At 36.4% G+C, this 12,583-nt stretch overlaps 1 protein-coding gene and 1 pseudogene across 1 annotated transcript in view; both read right to left on the reverse strand.

Moving 5' to 3' along the window:
- Window positions 1–12,583, reverse strand: part of DCC (DCC netrin 1 receptor) — a 538,543-nt gene that overhangs the window by 371,896 nt on the left and 154,064 nt on the right. The window lies entirely within an intron of this gene.
- LOC111741368 lies at window positions 1,285–1,403 on the reverse strand (annotated as a pseudogene).

Genomic DNA, 12,583 nt, shown 5'->3' on the forward strand with positions numbered 1-12,583 from the left:
TTATGAAATATCAAGACAGAGTTCTTTGGCAGCAAGGAACGCCTACATATTAACATAAAATCACTATTTGCTCAATGTTGTACAACTTCTATAGGGATTACCCAAGGTGATCAGAATTTAGAGGCAAAATTAATTGCAGAAATTGAATTCAAATGATTTCTTGTTCTGCTGTTGCTGTAGCATATTACCACAAATTGAGTCACTTAAAACAACACATATTTGTCATTTTATAGTTCTGGAGGCTAGAAAGCCATCTTGGCTCTCACTGTGTTATATCAGGGCATTGGCAGGACCGTGTTGCTCTCTGGAAACTCAAAAGATGAATCCATCTCTCTCTCTTCAGCTTGTAGAGGTGGTTCACCCACATTTCTTGGCTTGTGGGACTTTTCTTCCATCTTCAAAGCGAGGAATTACGAGTCAAGACTTTCTCATATCAGGTCACTCTGACCTTTTCTTCTGCCTCCCTTTTCTACTTTTAAGGACTTTTGTAATTATACTGGGCCCGCTTAGAGAATCCAGGATAATCTCCCTATGTTAAGATCAACTTATTATCAGCCTTAAGTCCCCTTTGCAAGGTAACATAATATATTCAAAGAATGTAAGGATTAGGATGTGTACATCTTCAGAGGGTCAGGGCACTATTCTGTGTATCTGTGACTTCCTGTCTATTCTTCCTTTCTCAAATCTCAAATAAAAAGAAAAAGCTCGTGAAAATTAGTTAAGAACCTGTGCTGGATGTGTTTTCTTTTCATGCAGATGCAGGCTGCACTCTTCTCCATCCTGTCTCTGAATAGCTGCCCTCTCAAATATCTCAGGTTATATTAAGAGGCTTCCTTTACCTTTGGCTTTCTTTGAGTACACCCATTGTTGAGCAATGACAGGAATCTGAATAAGGAGTGTGGATCTGAGGTACCAATCCTACCTGTCTCCACTCAGGTTTCTCTTAGGCTAGCTGCTTCCCTCTAAGACAACTTACAACATTTTCCAAAGTATCCTTGTAAGAATCTCTGTTTTTCCAATTCTAGTAATTGCTCTGCAAAAATCTCCCCTTTGAGCCAAAGGATGATGACAGCTCCACTATTAACAACCCTCAGTACTGTTCTATCTTATGTGTTTTTCAGACATTCTGCCTATACTTTTGTTAATTGTTCCTTTATTAAATCTTTTCTGAATTAAGTACATTCTTCATTTCCTTCTGGGACCCCTGTATATTCAAACTCACAATTTAGGGCTTATAACTTTAGTAAATGAGAATTTTTAGAGTTTTTAATTTTGTTTTTATTATGCCTACAACACCTGGTATTCCTAAGGGATCTCCCATCCAAGTACTAACCAGGCCCGACTCTGCTTACCTTCCAAGATCAGATGAGATCGGGTATGTTCAGGGTGACACGACTGTAGACTAATTTTTTCAAAAGTAAATATTGTTAGGGTATGTCTTAGAAATGGGCAAAAGCATCTTCAGTAGTTCTTAATCCATTTCCAAAACTACTTGGCCATTTTTACTGCCTCTACCATTTCTCCCTTATATCAGTCAGGGTTTGATGTGAGCATTAGCATCATGGGGTGGAGGAAGAGGCAAAATTGATTACAGGATTTAAAATTATAGTTGTAATAATAATAATAATAATAACAACAACAATAATAATAATAAAAATAAAATTGCAGTTGTGAGCAATGGTTGTACGGTTTATGTAAGGCTATTCTTTCTAAATCTGGTCACTAAGCCTGAAATCAGGGGTAGGAGTTGGGAAGGAATGATGGATGTGAACTGCAGAAAGTGAAAAACAAGATGAAATCTACAAAGCTTAGATAGAACCCACGAGGACAGGCTGGAATCTATGTCAACTTCTCACCGTCTCAATTACAGACCTCAACACACACCTAGCCCATGAGATGGAGAAACTGAAGGAGAGATTCAAGGGGACCAGGAGGTACTATTGGCCGGGCTACCATCTTGTGCCAACAGTTGAGTCAGCAGATGAGTAGCAACTTGTGTCCTGCAACAACCCCCAAGATGTAAAGAAGTATGGCTACTCCTTTACATCCACTTGCCAAGTCTTATACGGAATTTTTCTTTAGGTCACACTAAGCTAGCACCATGAAGGAAGGAAATCCTGAAAAATGTTGTTCCAGGCTGACTGAACAGAATATCCACCACATTCATGTTCACCCTTTGATATGCAGATGCCTCTGCCACTGAAAAACACTGTACACAATAATTTCTGCTTCTGTCACTAGAGCCATTCACTCCCCTCTCCCCGCCCCCGCAAAGCCTCAAAGATTTGGAAACATAGTGGACAATCTGTCTACTGACAGGATTACTCCAAAATTTTTAACATCTCTATGTACATATGAACAAAAAGCTAGATTTTACACAAGATTCTCTCTAAATAGCAGCATATTATTATACATTCTTGGTATATGTATTAAAATTTATTTTGAAATGCAAAGAAAGTTAAAACGTGGTTGTTCTAAAAACTACTGTACAAAGAATCTTGCTAGTTATGTATAAGAAATTTGAGTCAGTAATCATTTCAGAATGCAAAATGTTCCATGGATGAATCTAACATAGTCAGCAAAAAAGGGGGTCTTATAAATGCCTTAGGTTCTAGTATTCTTGAAAGTATTGTAAACATCAGGAAAAGGTGACCCCAAATAGAATCAGTGCTCATGTCATCCAAACCACACCTGTGCTATGCTTCAGGCATTGAGGGTTTCACGAATCAGAAATCAAGTATTTACCAACTTGACTCAGTTATCTGACATCACTTGAGTTAATAATATATAAAATTCTACATGTATATCTTCTCCACTGCTCTCTCCAGAACACTAACTGTCACTCCTATTTAGGATAATTGGAAAACATAAAGGAACTTAGGCCTGAGGATAGGATATGTGTGAAAACATAGCAGAGGAAATCAAATGTGATGATGATGATGGGTTTTGTTTTGTTTTTGTTTTTATCAATGATGCCTTGGAGAGGTTAATTAAAGAAAAAGTAAAGGTGAAAAGGATCTTAGATTTGCTCTCAAGCAGAATCTGTTATATAGGAAGGAGTGGTCCAGTGTTACAGGGGTAGGTAGTTGTACAGTCCAGTGATGTGTAGAATTTAGGGATCCACAAAGCAGATACGAATAGGATAAATTAGGAAAAAGAGAATGGAGACTCAGTGAGGCAGGACAAAGAAGCCAGATATTGCTAGTTAACTAATCCCAGACCAGAAACCAGTGACAATAAAGTTGGGATATGCATTTTCTGAAGCAAAACAAACATTTTTATACCTATCACATAAAAACTACAAGGGTGAGACATCCATAAAGGTTTTTAACAAACAAGGGCTGATAGAGTTAAAGCAAAATATCCATTATTACTAATTCACAATGGCATTAATATTGCCTTTATTTAGCATGCTGCAGTGATTTCTTAGTGAACAAAAACAGTTATAAAACTCATATTTTTATTTTAATTATTGGCTACCTGATCCAGTTTTTCCTCTAAATTATTATATTCCTCAACCATGATTTTTTTAAAGCCGTGTTAGGCAAAGCTCTGTTGTATTTCAAAGTGGAAATTAAGGAAAGTAATGTTAGAATATTAAATGGGTACAGTGAAAGAGAAAGTCTGTTAGGGAAAAAGGTCTCTTTGGAGAGTTACATTTTAATCACCAGGGAAAATGGATAATAAAGCTAAATTCAGTCATACCTGTGGAACAATTGTTGTTATGTTTGGAGCCAGTTTAAGAGGTTAGTTTACATATTGTTAGATGTGGATGAGACTAATTACTACATTTAGGGCTTTCTATTTTAAAAGTTGAACGAAGTTAAAGACCCGTAAGACCTGTACATTGCATAAATTGATAAGGATAGGGTAGTTTAAAGAATACAATTGAAAGCCCCCAATGAATCTTATGCTGAAATAAAATTCCCATTACTGCTGCATGGGGACCAAAGCTTCTCCTTTGACAAGGACAGATTTTACATTAAGCACTCTTAGATTGTAAATTACCATTCCTGATAGCTGACCTCACTCTCTACGGTGCCTTAGAGAAATGGAATTGACTGTGAGAAAGCACAGATTTCATGAAGGTAAAACCCTGTCTCTTAACCATTCTCAACACCCCCAACCCCCAAATTTCCATGTTTCAAGAGAGAGAATAGTAATGTGAAGACATTGTTGAATTTAAATTGGAATAAAGGACATTATAATTACAAATCTTAGTAGCCATTCCTGGAATGATTGGCTGACACTATTGTTACCATCCAGTCACCAGTTACAATTATATCAAATGTGGCCATCAGGGATAGGGAAGGTGGGGCCTGCCGAGGAGACAAACCTCTCTGGATTGATTCATCGGCAAACTTGCACGGAATTTTACTCTGAAAATTAGCTGCATACGGTTCAAGCTAAATAATTAATGTTTAAATAAGGTGGATAGGACTTTCTTGGACAAGGGAAAAGAGAAAGTGGAGGTCTTTCTTTTTAATCCTGTCACTCAAAGATAAGGTATTAGCATTCCTACCCTACAGAGACTGCTTTCCTAGGAGACAGCTGGAGATTCTAAATCATTGTTTTATTTTGTTTTGTTTATCATTCCAGGTTTTTAAAATATTGGGGTGGTAAAATGATCACAGACTAGAATTCTTAGCATTTTTAAAGACAATCTGTTCATCACATCAAAATGAGTCCACATATAGGTGTGCTATTTGAGCCATAGACAGTAAGCAGATGTTTACCTACCAAAGCAAGCATACTCTGCAAAATGTGTTTGTGAACTCATTACGTAAACTCATATTAAATTATTTAGTCTATATTTAACACTGCGGCAAGATAGCCAGGGTAAATTAAATAGATTATTTTTCTAGGTAGCAAAGAGCCAAAGTTAGTCCTTCTACTTCTAATTTATTTCTCGGTTCTAATCTGTGTCTGCCACAGAAAGAAGGAGAGACAAAAAGGAGAGAGAAGAAAAAAAAAGTGACCACTTTTACCTTTCTGATAGTTATGGGCTAATCAAATCGCATGTTCTGGTCCTGGCAGTGACAGTACTTGGTGGTTATCTTATGTTAATGCAAAACCCTTTAACTCATTATTCCAAGATGGCAGTACAATGAGTCCCTTCCTCAGAGCTGGGTAAAATATGTCCAGCAAGGAGGAATCATCTCAGCAGTAACAGAACGATTCACTTATATTATCAAGGAACTTAGGATGAATAATAAGGCCCTGTCATCTTCTCCCTTAAGCTTTTCATTACCATCCGAGATGCCAATAATTTACAGGATTCCCAGTCAGTATCAAAAGCTCCTTTTCAATTCAAATGCAAACTATTAGCCATTTCTTCTTCCATATTATTGTTTGAATTTATCTTTCTCTCCATAAACAGAGTTGCACTCAGTTCAGACCATAATTATTTCCCTCTGGAAATACTGCAAAATATTCTGCATCCATCCTTCCGTCTCTGATTTATCAAATACACACAACAGAACATTGCTTTTCAGACTATTAATGTTATTAATGATAAATTATTCACTTATATGTTGTGGGATCTTTTAAATATTTACCTCCTTTGCTTCATCTTTTACTATATCATAGTTTACACTCAGCATTATCAATTAACTTGTAAAACAAAGTACTCGCCTTTCAGGTTTCAGGCCTTCGAATGAGTTGTTCGAATCGGTCTCTGTTAGACCTTTTACTAAACTCTTGAAATGCAAAGGCCAGAAACCCTCCATGAGCTCACAAGCCAGGTTCTTTATGTTAAGATGCACTTTTATAATTTTTCCTGGTCTTCTACCTTTTGAAAGTAATGGCTTTACCGTCTATTCAGTTAACTCAATAATCTAGGAATCATCCCAGGTCTTTCACCCATCTTTACATAACGGCAATCTCCACATTTTGAAGACCTTCTCACCTACCTGCTCTAATCTATGTACTGTGGTAGATGGCCTTATTCTCTTTCCAGCCTATTGCTGATACATCTTGCCAATTAGTTTTGCTATTTTCAGTCCCTTATCCTGCTACTGTAAACCCAGCTATCATCTACACTGCTTTCAGACTTATCTTTTAAAATCACCAATAGGAACACATCTATCTTTTATAAAAGAGCCATTGAGATCTCACATAGCCTAGACAAAAAGTCCAATTTTCTTTGCACACTCTAAAAGATATTCTGTGATCCAGCTCCTGCATCTCTCTTCTGTCTTCCTGAACCACACATACTTCTCTGAACATATACTTCTGCTTCTGTGCTGTTTTCCTAGGCTTTGGGTGTAACATTTCCCCTACCAGCCATTTCTTTGCCCTTCTGGACAGCTTAGCAAAATCATATTCATACTTTGAAGTCCATCTCTGCTCAGATGTCACATCCTCAGTGATAAATTCCTCTGACTTTCATAGGAAGATCTGCTTAAGCCTCCATGTGTTCCCTCCCTATTCTATATTTACATACTCCTGGGACTTATGGGAATGATTTGTTCTGTTCCAAACTTCCTTATTAGACTAGCAGCTTGAGTAACCACGCAGCATCTGCATTCAGAAATTATCCTCTTCTAGGATACTGCTTTATGTGCAACTAACTACTTGGTATGAGGTTTTATCATTGTTATTGTTCTTGATATGGAAAGTAAAAGGTATTTACCACTTCGCTCAGTTGAATTTACCCACGGGCATGGTTACCACTTCTAGGCTGGTGTGTTAAAGACCTAAAACATCTGATCAGAATTGGGCTCAAAGGCTCATAATAAGTAATGAGAACTGAGGCTCACACATGAAAAGAAAGCGGGTGATCTGTATGTCAGAAACTGGACTTGGAATCATGAGATCCAAAGGCTTATGCCTGGGCCACTGATTCTGTTATCTCATGCCTCTTTCTGTTCCTGAAAGCAAGATGACAAGGCAAGAGAAGGATATAAGATAAGCTATGTTGCATTTTTATTTCTTTCTTCTTCTGAATAATTGCCATATTCTTAGGAGAAAATCATTTAGAGAATCATTCTTCTCTATTCAAAATAGTTTATCCTATTTCTGTACATTTTCATATACATATACTCAGTTGACATATTTCAGAACTAAAGAATATTTTATCGGATTATCAGGAAGATCTTTAAATAGGAAATGGCACGGAAAAAATATAAGGAAATATGAGAAACTGGCTTTCCTATTTGACTTTTCTTACGTTATAATGATGTGTGTTTATTGTAAGGATGGGTTATTTTTTATTTTAGGTGAATTTTCTTATGTTTATAATATATCAAACTCAGATACCATCTAAATAAAGAAACATGTTTTGTCAATATTGTCAGGGAAAATTAAGATCATCTATAGATCTATAGATTCTTGGTGGATATTTGTCAACACAAGATAACAAAGACAGCTATGCAGAGTACACACTAGTTATGTAGGCTTATTAACTAATTATTATGTTCTTTATGGACTGATTATAGGCTAAAGACCTATGAGAAAATACTTTATACGAAAGAGAGACTTTCCTTTTTCTAACCTATTTTTGTGACCTGAAGCTTTTCACTTCAAGCTGAAAACAAAACAGTCAGGGAAAGAACATTTCAAAACAATTAATTATATCCTCCTTGAAAGAGGCGCCAAACAATTAGATGGAACAACACAGGCAGTTGAAATCAGCCAGGCTCCAGTGGTGACACAAAAGGTGTATGAATGAAGAGGCTCCTGCAGCAGGGATGGAACCTATGCAGTGCCCAACAGCATGGGCTCAGATTCAGCACAGCTGCTGCTGCTCGCCAGCAGCTAGTGCTACCGCCACACAGCTGATCTACTAGCAACAGAGACAATGGCTGAGCAACCAATCAAACACTATTTCTTGAGGAGAACAACTCATCTCTTGGCAGCATGTTGTTTATACTGGATTCCTTCCAATCTGGAAAGGGCAGAACTTCCTCTTGATTGGAATATATACGTATTCCGCCTTTTCTACTTTCAGCCCATAGTACTCTCTCAGAGCTCATAAAGGATCTGAGGCACCACCATGGGATCCTACATAACACTGCAAAAGATTAACTCACTTCATAGCAAATGAGGTGTGGGTATAAATATATGACCATGGGATCCAGTAATTCGATCACGTAGCAACCACTGAAAAGCTGCTGATTTGATACAGCATAAGGATAGTCTCTTGGAGGTGAGATTAAGGAAAGATTACAGATCATATCCTTAAAAAAAAGGATAGAGTATCTTTGTCTAGGGTACAGTATATACGCAAAATCAATGACTAGTATATGGTGTCATGTCCCCAATAGGTAGAGTAAATGGATACAAGAGGTTGAAGTAGGTGTGGTCCTGCTTATCATCACTCCCTGCGACCAGTTGGTGAATCTGTGTTTCTTATTCCTGCAACTCCAGGCTCTGTAGACTTAGGAGTCCTAGTTCTCAGAAGAGAAATGCTTCTATGATTGAACATTGTGCTATCGCTGCTGCCTGGGCATTTCCAGCTTCTTATGCCAAAATACCAGCATGCAAAGCAAGAAGGGTTACACAGGTCATCAGGAGACGCTGGGAAACAAGGAAGACTATGATTGGCACCCAGGTGATCTACCAGAGCATCTCTCGGTACTCTCTTCCCCAATTTTGATTATAAATGAAACTAACATGGTTTTTATGACCTGCAAAGGGATAGGAGTTACAGTCATCCCACTGATCAGCCACATAGATCAGCAAGATGCTAGCTTAGGGTGAGAGGAATCCATAAAACGTAGGAGAAGGGCAACAATGAGTATCAGTTCCAGCTTTAAGATTGGTTGCAGCTATACTGGTGGGGGTTGTAGCTCATCCCATTATCCATCCTTTCCCCCCGCAGGGAATAAGATCAACTTGTTTGCTGATATAGTTATTTCTAAAATGTACTGCATGAAGCAAACAGAGTTGAGTTCCACAAGCGAAAGACTACAGTAGTTAGAGTGATGTTCCATCCAGAACTCCCATTCAGGACTGCAGTACTCATCCCTCCAGCTGGAGGGCGTGACAGTGGCTGGTGGCTCCATCTCCAGTAATTGCCCTCAGCTAAAGAGAACCACCTCACTCAAGGTCACATCTCTAGGGGCAGAGTAGCTTGAGGAGCTATCCCAGCTTCAAAGCTTCCCATGGGATAATCTGAGGCCTTTGTTGTGACTGAACTATAATTCATTTCTTCAGACTGTGCACACTAGTGGCATGATTGTAGTTCTATCAATGTTAATATTATCACTTTGATAATCGATTAAAAATTATCCTGTAATTTTTGCTATTAAATTATATGTACCTCATCCTAAATAATACATTGATACCTTAAAATTCTCTATTAATAATATATCAGAAAAAATATATTTGTGTGTGTGTGCAGTGTGTACATAGACACTTATTATCAAAAGCTGTGTACATAGACACTTATTATCAAAAGGTGATTTGTAGGTAAAAGCTAGAAATATAACAAGAGCTCAATCATTGGGTTCAGTATAAAACAAGGTTTTTGTTTTCTATTTCTCAACTACAGAATTTTTTTTAAAAAGATAGAATAATACTCTTTGTGTATGTTTACCACCAAAGTCTGTTGTGATCAATATTTATGAATCTATCAAGACTTTCATAATGTATGGATTTATAGTTATCACTGGTCTCAGGATATTTCATATTGCTGTAGAATTCATTTCTAATTTCAAAGTCCACCATATTTTTATTAGTACTGAGCTAGCTAGCTTCCTACATGATGGACATGCTGAACAAAGGAAAGGTGAATGACAAGCCTTTATTTGCTGAGAAACCTCGGCTGAAATAAAACTGGAATGAGCAAGTCATTAAAATGATACTGTAAACCTTGCAAACCTTTACAGTAGCAGCCATTTTGAAACAGACCTTTCCTTTAACCTGTCCTCAGGGCTAAAAACTTAAACTTTGATGGGCACTGTTATTGAAATATTTGTTTACTTTTTTTTTCTTGGAGGATGGAAAAATATGCTAGAAGAAAGCTATCGTAGCATCCATTCCAATAAATGCCTATTTTTCTTGAGAGCAATTACATTCTACAAATCCCTTTTTACATACATGTATTGCTTTAAATCTTTGAGAAAATTATCTACTGTATTTTATAGCTGAGGAAATGGAGACTTCGAAAAGGTAAGTGATATTGTCTAAGATTTTGTTCATAAATATATCCCGTATTACAACATATTTTTAAAACTCTATAGGTAAACTAGAGAGATATATAGAGATGAGATGTGTGCACATCCCATATACTAGATAAAAATTATATGGCAAAAGATCAAATGACTGATTTATGCCAAACTTGGGCCATCATTGACCCCTCAGGGAAAGTATTAGTTTGAGTGTCAACATTTCTCTAAGGGAAAGGAGACTTTGGGGTAGAAAATAAAACAGCATAGACTACTGTTCTCTTATTTTTTTCTCTTTACCTTGAAAAGCAAAAATAATTTTTCAGTAGATTGAATAAATTCATAGCCATATATAGTGAAGTTAATAACTACCTTTGAAGAAATTGGTTTTGTATCCTATTAGCTACAGTTAATTACTAAGGGAAAATGTTCTTGGAAAACTTATGAGCTATAATATCACCACATTGGAAATATGTTTCAAAAATATTAAGTTGCATTTTTATTCATTTAGACTCAATAGTGGAACTCTAAAGAGAATTTTTGTAGCTTCAATGAACATCTCAGTTTGTGTGTGGAAAGAGTCTGATGACTCATTTTACAGTTCGGTCCATCAATATAATTGTCTAGTACAGGGAATTGGCTCTTCTAAATTATTTACAGAGCTCCAGGAACAATTTAATCCCACACTAAATACAATTGAGTGTCTATATCATAGTAATCCTTCTCCTATTAAGAGACAAAAATTCAACTTAATTGGCCACCAGTGACTGGTATCAGATTAAGAAGTACGTCCCTTTAGCTTTAGTTACAAACTCTCTTTTATAGTTGCTTAAGTGTTATTACACTGACAAATTAAATTTTAACAGATCTTGAAGTGTTAAGACTAATTGTACAATTTTCCATTGCTTCACACAATTCCACTGAAGTTACTATGTTAAAAGTCAATGTTTAGGAAGAAACACTATAATTAGTTGCAGTTAATATACAATTACATGGGTGTGCATACAAATAATCCCCTTGTCCATTTGGATTTTGAGGTATTCTTCTCATATCGATAGGGAACAAGCTACCAAAAACAGATCCAAAGGGCTTCTGATTTTATTCTTTAATGTTCATGTCCGGACTTAAATACTATTGCTAACTTTAAGTTATATGATATACTGCCTTAATAAAATACTTAAAATTCAACAGCATTTTTAATCTGTAATCTTTTCCAGGGGAAGACAGGTCATTGACAACAGCTCACATTTTTCTAAATGCCTAATCAACATATTTCCGCTCTTATATTTAGAGACTCTATTTTGTTGCAACTTTGGGGAAAATTAAAAAAAAATACAAGCATTAGAAAATATTCACTATTAACAGAAGACACATATTTATTTACTCTACTGAAGGCATGATATGGTATCTTGCCCAAACAAATCTACAGTTAAGAAATATTTATAACAGAATTTATTCATTTGTAACTATATAGCCTTTTTATGCATATGACTATGAAGAATACATTATTTCTTCCCATAGAAACTTTATTCTAGTTACCCAGAATATTTCCAGTTAGCTCCCACTGTAGACCCATGCCAAAAAACTGAATGCTACCCAGCAGCTGGAACCAGGAGAGCTAACTCAGATGACGGATATCTGATATCTATCTCCCTTACTCCTTACTCTTCTCCAGCTCCTCAGCACCAGATAATTGCTAATTTTTTTCCCCAGCTACTGAAGTCTTCTTAATTTAATTACTACACATCCTAACTCTAGTTTACTGTATGGTGACTCAAAGGTAATCGATTCATCAGCATTTGCTATGCCAGCCGGATCCTAACTTATTGCTTACCTGTTTGCGCATTTGGCTGCTAAAACTTCTTATTCTTGTGACAACGAATGCATTGATTGATTCTTGACACTTTTTTGACTGGGCTATTCACTGATTGGTGGCCTTGGAGTGAAAGTTAATCTTTTTTATTTGGAAAGGGGACATCTTAACCAATGGTTCCTTGCACGAAAATAAATAAAAGAAATAAACAATAACAACAATAAAACATTTCCTCGGCTCTTAGAAGAGATTAATAGACAAAACAAGTGATATAAATCATTTTGACGTCTATTCACCAGCACTTACGAAACACAGCTAAGTATTTTTGATGTATATGAAAGTCTTATTCAGTGTGTAGGAAGTCGTTGTGTGTGCGCATGTGTGCGTGCATGCGTGTGTGTTTATTAGGTATACATAGAGAGACAGGCAGCAGTCTGGAACTGTGTGTATGTTGTTAACAATGTTAGATATATACCATTACCGATAGAACTTCCTATAATACAATGACTTTTTAAAAAATGCTATTGATCTTGATCTTTATCGAGAGGAAGAGGAAACCAAGTACATATTTCACATGTGACAGTGCACACACATTTCAATATTTTTCCCAAACTTATTTTCTAAAGAGAAAAATAAGTCATTAACTCAATTTTATTTA

This window comes from Pteropus vampyrus, unplaced genomic scaffold (assembly GCF_000151845.1).
Source record: "Pteropus vampyrus isolate Shadow unplaced genomic scaffold, Pvam_2.0 Scaffold3, whole genome shotgun sequence".
Lineage (NCBI taxonomy): Eukaryota > Metazoa > Chordata > Mammalia > Chiroptera > Pteropodidae > Pteropus > Pteropus vampyrus.